This window comes from Rattus norvegicus, chromosome 6, assembly GCF_036323735.1.
Source record: "Rattus norvegicus strain BN/NHsdMcwi chromosome 6, GRCr8, whole genome shotgun sequence".
In the NCBI taxonomy this organism is placed as follows: domain Eukaryota; kingdom Metazoa; phylum Chordata; class Mammalia; order Rodentia; family Muridae; genus Rattus; species Rattus norvegicus.
In genome coordinates, this window is record NC_086024.1 from 76110679 (window position 1) to 76123417 (window position 12739).

At 42.6% G+C, this 12739-nt stretch overlaps 1 protein-coding gene across 6 annotated transcripts in view; it reads left to right on the plus strand.

Annotated features, from left to right (window-relative positions):
* Positions 1-12739, plus strand: part of Akap6 (A-kinase anchoring protein 6) — a 440318-nt gene that overhangs the window by 191329 nt on the left and 236250 nt on the right. The window lies entirely within an intron of this gene.

Sequence of the window (12739 nt, forward strand, 5' to 3'; positions counted from 1 at the left end):
TTAAAATTTACACTTAAAATATTATTCACTTTCCTGGTCACCCCCCAAAAACCACCTGCTATCCCATCTCTCTCCCATTGCTTCCCCATCCACCCACCCACTCCCTCCCATCTACTCACCCTGACATTCCCCTACACTGGGGCATCGAGCCTTGACAGGACCAAAGGATTCTCTTCCCATTAATGCCTAACAAGGCCATACTCTGCTACATATGTGGCTGGAGCTATGGGTTTATCCCTGTGTACTCTTGGGATGGTGGTTTAGTCTCTGGGAGCTCTGGGAGCTTGGATTGGTTGGTATTGTTGTTCTTTCTATGGGGTTGCAAACCCCTTCAGTTCCTCCAGTCCTTTCTCTAACTCCTCCATTGTGGATCCCATTCTCAGTTCAATGGTTAGCTTTGAGCATCTGCCTCTGTATTTGTCAGGCTCTGGCAGAGCCTCTGAGGAGACATCTATATTGTTCTCCTGTCAGCATGCATTTCTTGGCATCCGCAATAGTGACTGGGTTTGGTGGATGCATATGGGATGGATCCCGAGGTGGGGCAGTCTCTGGATGGCCTTTCCTTCAGTCTTTGCTCCACACTTTGTCTCCATATTTCCTCCTGTAAATGCTTTTGTTCCCCCTTCTAAGAAGGACTGAAGCATCCACACTTTGGTTGTCTTTCTTTTTGAGCTTCATGTGGTCTGTGAATTGTATCTTGGGAATTCCGTGGTTTTGGCCTAATATCCACTTATAAGTGAGTGCATATCATGTGTGTTCTTCTGTGATTGGGCTACCTCACTCAGGATATTTTCTAGTTCAATCCATTTGCCTAAGAATTTCATGCAGTCATTTTTTAATAGCTGAGTAGTACATAAATGTAGCACATCTCTTGTACCCATTTCTCTGTTGAAGGGCATCTGGGTTCTTTCCAGCTTCTGGCTTTTATAAGTAAGGTTGCTATGAACATAGTGGAGCATGTGTCCTTGTTGTATGTTGGAACATCTTTTGAGTTTATGCCCAGGAATGGTATAGCTGGGTCCACAGGTACTATGTCCAATTTTCTGAGGAACCTCCAGACCTTCAGAGTGGTTTTATCGGCTTGCAATCCCACCAACAATGGAAGAGTGTTCCTCTTTCTCCACATCCTCGCCAGCAACTGCTGTCACCTGAGTTTTTTATCTTAGCCATTCTGACTGGGTGTGAGGTGGAATCTCAGGGTTGTTTTGATTTGCATTTCCCTTATGACTAAAGATGTTGAACATTTCTTTAGGTGCTTCTCAGCCATTTGATATTCCTCAGCTGAGAATTTTTTGTTTAGCTCTGAACCCCATTTTTCAATAGGGTTATTTGGCTCTCTGGAGTCTAATTTCTTGAGTCCTTTGTATATATTGGATATTAGCCCTCTATCGGATGTAGGATTGGTAAAATTCTTCCCCCAATCTGTTGGTTGTCGTTTTGTCCTAACCACAGTGTCCTTTGCCTTACAGAAGCTTTGCAGTTTTATGAGATCCCATTTGGTGATTCTTGATCTTAAAGCATAAGCCATTGGTGTTCTGTTTAGGAAATTTTCCCTGTGCCCATGTGTTCAAGGCTCTTCTCCACTCTCTCTTCTATTAGTTTGAGTGTATCTGGTTTGATGTGGAGGTCCTTGATCCACTTGGACTTAAGCTTTTTTAAATGGTGATAAGAATGGATTGATTTGCATTCTTCTACATGTTGACTACCAGTTGAACCAGCACCATTTATTGAAAATGCTGGTTTTTTCCCCCCCTACCGAATGGTTTTAGCTTCTTTGTCATAAATCAAGTGACCATAGGTGTGTGGGTTCATTTCTGGGTCTTCAATTCTGTTCCATTGGTCTATCTATCTATCTCTGTACCAATACCATACAGTTTGTATCACTATTGCTCTGTAATACTGCTTGAAGTCAGGGATGGTGATTCTCCCAGAAGTTCTTTTATTGTTGAGAATAGTTTTCATTATCCTAGATTTTTTGTTATTCCAAATGAATTTTCAAATTTCTCTAACTCTGTGATGAACTGAGTGGAATTTTGATGGGGATTGCATTGAATCTGTAGATTGCTTTTGACAAAATGGCCATCTTTACTATATTAATTCTGCCAACCCATGAGCATGGGAGATCTTCCCATCTTCTGAGATCTTCAATTTCTTTCTTCAGAGACTTTAAGTTCTTGTCGTACAGATCTTTCACTTGCTTGGTTGAAGTCACACCAAGGTATTTTATATTATTTGGGACTATTGTAAACGGTGTCATTTCCCTAATTTCTTTCTCAGCCTGTTTATCCTTTGAGTAGAGGAAGGCTACTGATTTGTTTGAGTTAATTTTATACCTGGCCCACTTTGCTGAAGTTGTTTATCAGCGGTAGGAGTTCTCTGGTGGAACTTTTGGGGTCACTTAAATATACTATCATATCATCTGCAAATAGTGATGTTTTTGACTTCTTCCTTTCCAATTTGTATCCCTTTGACCTCCTTTTGTTGTCTAATTCTCTGGCTAGGACTTTGAATACTATATTGAGTAGGTAGGGAGAGAGTGGGCAGTCTGTCTTATTTCTAAACCGTCTCTCACATGCACTACTTGGGGGAATCTTGGAGAAGAGATTTGATTTGGGGTAAATCTGTACTTTTGGAAGGAATTATTGGATATGATAGGACCTTTGAAGACAGACATCAGAACTCCATATTGTAGTTTATGGTGAATCCAAAGATTCACTTTCTCTAGAACTCTGTTGGAAATGGATGTAGATAATTTTATCATCATTTTCTCCATTGGAATAAAATTGTCCGCACCTTGCAGAATGTATATAGCACTTCACTATGTGTAAAAATCTCCCAGATGCACCTTTAAGCCTAATTCAGCTACTATGCAAGGAGGGTTACCTGCAAAATGGGCTATTTTTCCATATTGATGGAAGCAGAGGTTTGGTGAGCCTAAGTTAGTTTTCTAAGCTAAACTAATTAGGTTGACAATCATATCAACTCTCCGATGCTTTTGCTTGAAAAGCTAAGACGCAAATCCACATCTTTTGATTCTTCATTCACTTTTACAATTGCAGTGTTAGAAAGATTTGTCCTGTAGGGAAATTTCAGTAGGGGAGGAAAACAAGTAGAGAAAATCACTGCAACCCCTCGGTCTGCCCAGGTACTTCTCTGTTGTGGTAAAAATAAAAATGGCAGAATGGTTCCTGCTCATACCCTGGCGGTCTCACTTTGGCTAGTTCTGGTTCCAGTTGGCCATTGGAACTAGCACTAATTTATCTCAGCGGCTCCACACTGCCCCCGAGTACTCGCTGACCCAGGCAGCAATCTCTCTACCCATCTAGTTCCCAGGGCAGGTTGTTACCACACCAGGCTTACACATCCCAATTTCATGTGGGCTCTGTGCATCCTGCCACCATACACTCTCTTAAACTCAATTAAGTTGCTACATAAAAGAACACATCACACAACATCTTCTGATCCAAATGATAAGATATAATTTGCCCATCTAGACAACACAAAATCCTGTACACATCCATCCCTTAACATTAGTCACAACAGCCTGTAACTATACACAGAGAAGAATCTTAGCATCTGTCACCATGTTCTCTCAACTCCTCCTCACTCTGCCTCTCTCTCACATCTTCTCCATCCCTTTTAAAACCTCTTTTCCCACCTCCCTTCCTTCTCGTCCAATGACAGGACTCGTTTTATCTTGTCTGCCTTCACCTGCCTAATGACATCAACCTACACCTCTGTTGTCTTTTTATGAATGGTGATTGTTGAACATTCTCAGGCAAGGCACTGTTACAGTCCAGTGCATGCGGCCCTTTTGAAAGAAAAGTTAAGTCCATAAAATAAAATTAGCATAAACATATAATAGTTATGTCTTAAATAATTGTCACCATACACCAAGTATCTATGTATCTGGTCCTCATCACAATCCTGGCATTAATTCAAAGTAGGGTTAATTAATGTGGATAAAAATACAGACGGGGAGACAGGGGCTGAGAGGCACCAGGCAATCTTCTCCGGAGCCCGCACTACTGACTTGATCAAATTCTCAGAGTTGTCAGTACAGAGTTAGACCTCGAATGAGAGCCAGCCATACCTGAGCAGTGTGCAGCACGGCTCCCACATGGCCATAAGAGAAGCCATAGCGGCCTTGCTGGGGACCAGCATGGAGTCAACATCAGGGGCTGCTGTGATGCAGAGCAGGAAGTGGGATCCTGTCAGAGAAGCGAACGTGATCTAGCAAAGGATTCTAGGCCTGGCTCAGCTACCAAAGGCTCTGGGGCCATTTTCCCATTGTCACTCTCTGGTCCCTCTGAGCCTCACAAAGCAGAAGGCAGAGGATGTGCTAATAACCAGTTAACAGGAGGGACTAGTAGACCATGGTGGGATTCTCAGGAACCCTCAGATTCCCTGTCACTCACCATTGTGTCTTTACACTTACCTTATTGATAGGAAAGATTTCTTTGTAGTATACTTTTATATTTGCTCCTTTGAAACCCATTTTTGTTTATTTTTGAGATTATAATTTAATTACTCTTTTCTGTTATTTCTTCCAAGCCTCCTATATACCCCTTCCCGCTCTCCTTCAGATTAATGGTCTCTTTTTTGCATGCATATTTGTGTGTGTTTATGTGTGTCTGTGTATGTTTGTGTGTATATACATATATATTCCTAAATATAATCCTTTGGGTCCATGTATTGTCACTTGTATCTATGATTTCAGGGCTCACTGTTTGGGACTGGGTAACCAATCGGTGTGTTCATCCCTGGCGGGGAGCACCTGCTCCCAGTATTACTCAGTTGCCTGTAGCTCTTTGTGTAAGGTTGAGGCCTCATTGGCTTTTCCCCATCCATTTGGAAACTCATTCTTTTATTAGACATGTTTTAGGGACATAGACTTTAATATCCATTAGGTCTCCCCCCCATCCCTGGACCCTGTCTTGGGTCCTGACCTTGGTAACTTACAGGCTTAGATCTTTTAAGAAGTTCTCATTCATACATAAACAAGAGTAGGCATATTTGTTAAGTAATATTTTAAAAACCAAGAGTCAGGTTGCAACCTGTCCTTCATAGATAGAAGCTCCTTTCTCTTTGTTATTATTATTTCCTGATATCTCTAGGAAGTTTGGGGGGGGTACCAACTCCTCATGACTTACCAGGAATCTATGGGATAGGTAAATTGATTGAGAGTTTCCGGGGTGCCCACGGCTCTGCTCCATGAGCTTTCAACATAGAATTAAGAGGGAGCAGTTAAACCAAGCCACTGAAGCTGTTCATTTTTTCTGATAAAGGCATGAAATAGAATAAAAACAGTGAGGAGAAATTAGAGAAGGGAGTGCCTGAAGCAAATGGACTTTAACATAGGTTAAAATTTAACATGATATCTAGACCCATAACTAACACGAGTGCATGAGCCGTATCCCAAAGGGCAAGTCTTGCCTAAGCCCGTTTATTTATACTGTGGTTCTGTTTACTGGTTTACTTTATTTTGTTCTATTTCTTCTTAGAATTACTGAACAGTCATACCTAGGGCCTCTTACAGGCCAGGCTAGGCTAAGCAATCAAACCCAGAGCCTCTTACATGCTGGGCTAGGCTAAGCAATCGAACCCAGGGTCTCTTACACAGTAAGCTAGTACTCCACCACTCGGTTACATGCCTAGGCTGTTTGTAAAGTAATGTTTTATGGGAACACAGTCATGCTTTTTTTCTGTGGATGTTCTGCCTCATAACGATAGACTTGAAGAGTTGTGACAGGAAATATGCAGCCTGCAAAGAATGAAGTACTTCCTTTCTGGCTGTCAGTGGAGCCAAGTTCCTGGCCTCTGCCCTTGATTGAGGACCAAAGGAGGAAACTCGTTTCTGAGTAGCAAATATTAGATGCCAGGCTCTGCAGTAGGTCTCCTCCTGTAATTTATACAACAACCCTATTGAAGACTTGTCCCGTTCTGCAGATGATGAATCTGAGGATCAAATGGGCTGAAGGTCACATGGTTGCTAACTCTAAGGGCTAGAATCCGAGTGAGATGCTAGACAGGACTTGATCTGTGAGAGACACTGAAATGCCACGGAATTCAGACTGTAATCATATGAATAGATAAAAATCGATTTATCAGGCCCGCAGAAGCACTTCTGGGTTAGTAAGTGGGCACTGGGAACTCTTCATAATGACTGTGTGGGAAACAGCCACTTGTCTAAAGTGGGAAATTCTTGGATCTATCGAAAGAGCCGAGTAACGCCTAGGAGGGCTTCGGGATGCAGCACTGGGTGGTGCCACCTCAGATAAGACTTGTGTGACACACTGGGTCTTCTTTCACACTCTGGGTTTTTGGCTAACACTGTCCTGGAAAGCGACACCATTCGGTCGGAGTCAGTGACACTAAGCTGACTGACGCATGCCCATCTCTCCACAGAGATAAAGTGTCTCCCAACACCAGATGGCGGTATCTGGCTACAGTTAAATGGCTCAGCTGTTGCTGTGTTTCCTTCTCAGAGACATATACACCACGTTTAAGAATTTGCTGCCAGCTGGGGATGTCGCTGCTCGTAAATTATTTTGGATTCAGTGCAGTACAGACTTAGTTCAGACCTTGCTCTTGGTAACTGGGTTGGACGAAATTGTCATCCTGTCTGCACAACGAAGCTGTCCTTGTGCTCAGAGATGAAGCTGAGAAGGCCTGGGTTGAGTGTGGAGGGCGGATTAAAGTGACACTGGTTTTGACAATCTTCCCATGGTAAAATGGGTACAGACAGGCCCCGTCTTTTCAGACTTCATTCCGGTTACGTGCTGACACCTCCATGATCACACTCTGACAGTGGTCTTTCTTCCCTGTTTTTCCTTCATTGTGGTTACCAAAACTGACATAATAAAGCTTGCCATTTTAACCATTTGAGGTGTACAGTTCATTAGTGCGGGGTATTCACATTCTTGTGAAACAGCTTTTCAGGACTCTTGCCAGTGGTTCTCAACCTTAACGCTATGGCTGGCCCTTTAATACACTTCCTCACATTGTTGTGACCTCCAGTCACACAATTATTTCTGTTGCTACTCCATTACTATAGTTTTGCTACTGTAGTAAATCATAATGCAAATACCTATGTTTTCTAATGGTCATACACCCCTGTGAAAATGTTGTTCGACCCTGCATGGTGCATGGGTTGAGAACTACTATTCTATGCCATTAAACAATGACTCCCTTCGTCTCAGCCCCTGGCCTCTGATTTTAAGTACGCTGGCAGCGGCATCTGCATAGAATGATGCCATGTCTTTCCTGTGACTGATTTATTTCACTCAGCACAAGTCAAATCCAAGTTTTGTTCATGCTGTCTACCCATATGACCCCCATAGTATGAACCACAGTTGCATCTCCTTATTCAGAGCAAGAATAAGTCATAATATCATAACATAATATAATATGGTGACATATACAATGATTCACTGGATGCCACACACCCAGATTTTCCTCTGACTTAAACTGGCTTCTCTCACCGTCTTTGTGACCAGGTACCTGATGAAGTAGCTTAAGGGAGTGCATGCAGTTAGAAGGGACACAGTCCATCATGACAGGGAAGGCATGACCACAGACAGCTTCATGACAGGCTGACGTGGCTGGGACTCTCCACTTTGCAGCAGAACTGGAAACAGAGGCTAGACTGGAAACTGGATGGGTAAAACTATGTCAACCTCAGGGTCACCCCCAGAAACTCATTTCCTGCAACAAATCACCTCCTAAAAGTTCCATGACCACAATAGCAAATGGCTGGGGAGCACATGTCCAAGTGTGTGAGCATGTGGGGGCCATTTCACATACAAATGGTGAAAGTACCCCACTGGTCCTGTTAGGTAGAGCATGAGAACCACTCACTCTTCCTCCCACAGGGCCCCCCCCCTTGTCTCTACATTTGCTCTCTTTCCACCTTTTCTCTCATTACTACTTCTTTTCTCTTCTGGACCTTGTGTTCACTCTAGCTCCTGAGAAAGAAAAAGTGAAAGGCAGCCTGTTTTCTTCTGTGGACATGCATGTCTGACACATTACTTCTCACATGCCACTGGTCCGGGTCACCAGGGAGCTTCCAAAATGAACCGGTGTGTTATTACTACAGCTATGTCTTGCTGTAGCTGCTTGTTGGAACAGCTTGGTAGAAGGAGGGCACTATGAAGTTAGAAGAAAAGGGGCCAGAGAGGGAATCTGAATGTCAAACGTCTGTACAGCAAAGCTAGGAAATGAATCTGTTTAATGAATGCATAAATGAGTGAATGAATGATTGAATGTTTCGTTAAGTGTGAGCTTCTTCTAGACTAGGGTTGCAAACCAATGATCTAAGGGACCAGGTGGATGGTGTAAATGAGCCGTGTAGGATTGTATAAATGAGGGACAGTGGGCTGATTCAACTGGAGCCCACACAAGGCGTCTAAAGGACAACACCTCTCTGCTTCAGATGGCATTTGCATAGGAATGTGGCTTTGTGTGACAAGAGATTTAAAAGTAAGTAGGAAACCTACATTTTATGTGAAAGCTCCCAATTCTAAAATTTGGATCCAAGCGGTTTTAAAATAGACCCAACAAACATACTCATGGCAAAGATTTGGCTTCAAGTTACTAATCTGCAATCTTTTTTCTTAAATCTGCAATCTTTAATGGGAGACTAACTATGGTTTTTAAGCATATAGGATTGGCAGCTTCCAAACATTGAGTTGACTCTCGTCTGGGGTCATGCCTCTAAACCAGGGTGATTTTCAGCTGTGACTGCTCATTAGAACTGCTAGAGGTCATTCCAAACATCCCAGTCTCAAACTTTACCCCAGAGCAAGTCAGGATCTATTGTTTATCGCTTTATAAACTCTTCAAGTAGGTCTGGCAAGATGGCTCTGTTCATAAAGGTGCTTGCTGTGCAAGCCTAGAGACCCGAGTTTGATCCCCAGGACCCACTATAGGAAAATGGAGAGAATCAACTCCACAACTGCTCTGACTGCTATACTCGTGATATGGCAACACATATGCACACGATAATAAAAATTATTAAAGTTCTTCAAGCAGTTGCAATATTCAATTAAATTGGACAATAATCTTTTAGGGCTAATTTCGAAGGGTTTTGCAATAGGCTGCTTATGTTACTACAGAACTGTGGATCCATGAAGATGATTCATTATGTTTCTGCGTCTGTCTTACAATAAGAAAGAGGAGAAAAGGCTGGTTTCAAATTTCAAGTTGAAATTTGGGGGCTGGGAGAAGTAAAAATTTAATAAACGGTTCAGAGGGACCACATCAAGTTAGGTTACGCAGTAAATCTTAAATGCCAACGCTGTGGCCATAATCCGAGTTGAGAATTCTAAATCAACACAATGCTTTTAAAGATAAGCCCACAGAAGTCTCTTTAGGGATAATAACAAGTCTTCAGTGTAATGTATTGTAGCAACGCCAGGAGAGACAAGCAGCCTCGAATTAACCCTGCTGATAGATTTGTTGAGCATGTCAAGGTCATTGTTCAAGGTTGGTTGAGAAGAACCACAGATTAGAAGCAAATTCTTTCTTGGTTTCCCAGGAGGAATGTGGCAACAATGCCTTCTGTGGTTTCTGCAAAGCTTTCTATGGGCCTTGACAGAATATCAGTGAGGCTTTAGCACCACCGTGAGGCCATGCTCTGCACTGCAGCTGGTTCTCTTGAAAAAAAAAAAACAAAAAAACAAAAAAAACCAAACAAAAACAAAAACAAAAACAAAAAAACAAAACAAACAAACAAAAAACAAAAAACCAAAAAACGTTCTGTACTTTTTCTTAGAAAGGCCATGACTAGGCAACAAACCCAGATATCAATATGATTACAGCAGCAAAATGCAGTTAACATTCAGGTTTACATTTTGAAGACAGTTTTAATTTTGAGAGGAGAGCGAGAAGGAGACGAAGATAGGGATATAGGGGAAGTTGAGGAGAGAGGATAAAGAGAGAGAGGGAGAGAAGGTGGGGGGAGGGGAAGGGGGAGGGGAAGGGGGAGGGGGGAAGGTGGAGAGGGATAGGGGAGGCTCTTGCTTTTTCTAACTTGTGCACTCCAGGCTAGCTAGACCATGAGTGTTTTCCCAGTTCCCACCCACCAGCTTATAGGAGCAGTGGGGTTGCTGGCTTGATAGCATCTCCAGCTTTTGACACGGTTTCTGGGGACATTTCAGGCCGTCAGGTTTACACGGCAGCTTTTATCCGTCAAGCTATCTTGCTGGCCCACATTTAAAAATCCAATTAAAGCTATGCTTAGGACCCCAGTGAATTATTCTCTTCTCCTTTAAGCACAAAACAATAACCTTTTTTTTTATTACCATGTGGCATTTTTGGAAGGAGACAATTACAAATCTGAGCAAAATCCTCTCTTGCTTACCTATAGCATTTCGGGAAAGATAATAAGTAGTCATTCCTTTCATACTCTATCATATTTGATTAATAAAATGTATAGATAACGCAGTGTTGTTGGTGAAGGGAGATAGAAAAGCTACTACCCTGTCCAATGACTTCACAGTGGCAGTTGGCTTTAATTCATAACCCCACTTATTAATTATGGATAGCTAAGCCTCCTAACGTTTACGACTAAAGCTCTGTGGTTTTCTCTGATTCTATTGCTTGAGATAGGGTCTAACTCTGTAGCCCAGGCTGGTCTCGAACTTGCTTTGTAGTGAGAGTTTGTCTCAGACTTGTGGTCCTCCTCCTGGCTTGACCTCCCGAGTGCTGAGATTGCTGTGAGAACCACTGCGCTTAGGTGCCCTTTGTAGTTTTGAGATATGATGTATTTCATCACACTGTTGCATTGACTGTTTTGTGAAATCCCGAAGAGTACAGATACACGCATGCTAATCTTCATGTTATTATGAATTCCCCTGTGAATCTGGAGACTTGGCATCGATTATATTGAACAAAACTGCAGTGAGAACCTTTGGCTCTGTGGACAGCATTCTTTGGGGCTTTTTACTTCAACCCGGCTAACTCTGTGTTGCATGGGATTCTGGATGAGTTTCTCTTAGACAACCTTAACTGTGTGTGAAAGCGAGACTGCACACCCACAAGCTTGGAGTGTGAAACTCTCCCTGATGCAGCCTCAGTGCTATCAGGTGAAAGACACAGGTGTCCCGGAAGAGCGGGGCCTGACAGTTAGACAGTGAGTGACCCAGTAAGAATTAGACGTGCACCAGTATGAATTTATGTCAAATGAGGTCAGGTAAATGCACCATATCAGAAACATTCTTCTTGGCAGACTTGCCTTTGTGATGTCTGTCGGTACTGTTGGTCCTCTGTTCAGACAAGGTAGGGAAAATCCATCCCCAAAGTGTAGGTTCTATGTCACGGTCCTGAGTGACATCAGCCTGTGTCTGAGGCAGAGCGTCTTACTGTCCAAACCAGACCGTCGGGAGCTTGCTTTGTGAATAAAAACGTAATCGTGAAAGGGTGCTGCTGCTAAGTCAGGACCATGTGACTTAAGCTTTCTATTCTTCAGACTGAAGAGTGAAGACGCTGGCTTACTTTCCATGAAGCTAGTGGCTGGTCTGTTTCCCACTGACCTTCGGGAAGTAATTGTGCTTTCTCTTTCTTGAATGTTTTAGGAAAATCATATTGGCAAAGTATCACTTATAGGACATCCCCCCTCCCCCGATGTGTATATATTTAGGGATGGGGGGAGAGAGAGAGAGAGAGAGAGAGAGAGAGAGAGAGAGAGAGTTTGAGAAAAAGAGGAAGGGAGGGTGGGGCAGAGAGACAGAAACAAAGGCATATATTATAGTTAGCAATTTAGTACTTTACCTTTTCCTCCTTTCTGACCTCCAAACTAAATATGGCAGAGTTGATCCAACACTTTTTTTTGCTATGATTTCCTTAATTTCTGTACCATAGAGAAGATTTGTATTCATATTTGCAAAATTAATGTTTATTTTTAAATTTATATTTACAAAGTAAACCTGTAGTAAACCTATTTTTCTTGTTTGTTTTTCTCGTCCTACCGTCACTCTGTCTCAACGCTTATACTGTTTGGTGCACGCCATTGTGTTTAAGAGACCACCAACCAAGGGGTGCTTAATGAGATGGAGGATCCATAAAACATTGTCCTGTGCCCTGATCTGTTGCTGACACATTCCACTGGGATATAAAATGATAAAGACCTCCTAGAGTAGTCTTGCTTAAGATATAAAAAAGAAGAATACTCAGAAGCATGGTAGATAGGACTTTATAGTAAAGGAGATGCCACTGTGGGTGGGAAGATTTCTGAGCAATGCATTAGTGACTGAAAAGATTCCCTGGTGCTGCATGGTTGCAACATGACAGCTGATAAGGTGGGCTCTGGAGCCATAATGTCTTCTAAACCAAGCCCCATCTTTCCCTCTAGCATTAAACTTACCATGTATGCTATTTTGAATAAATAACTTGACTCTTTGGTACTTCAGTTGTGCCCCCTGCAAAATATACTACTAATCCAAGCATATGAGAGGAGGAGTCAAAAGGGTCATGAGTTCAAGACCAGCCTGTCCATACCACTATCTTAGAAAAGCACAGGCAAAAGAGGTGTGTGGCTAAAGGCTGTGACAGTTAAACGTGTTCAAGTTCCTGAAGAGCCCCGAGTACCGCTAGCACCATTTACCTCATTTTCTCTTCCACCCTTTAGTTGCCTAAGTCACTTTGAAGTCGACTTTCTGCAGGATTCCCTGCCACACTGTCCACATCTAGCCTTCCCACATCTTGATACCTATTGTGGCTTCCTGTACCTTTTCTTTGT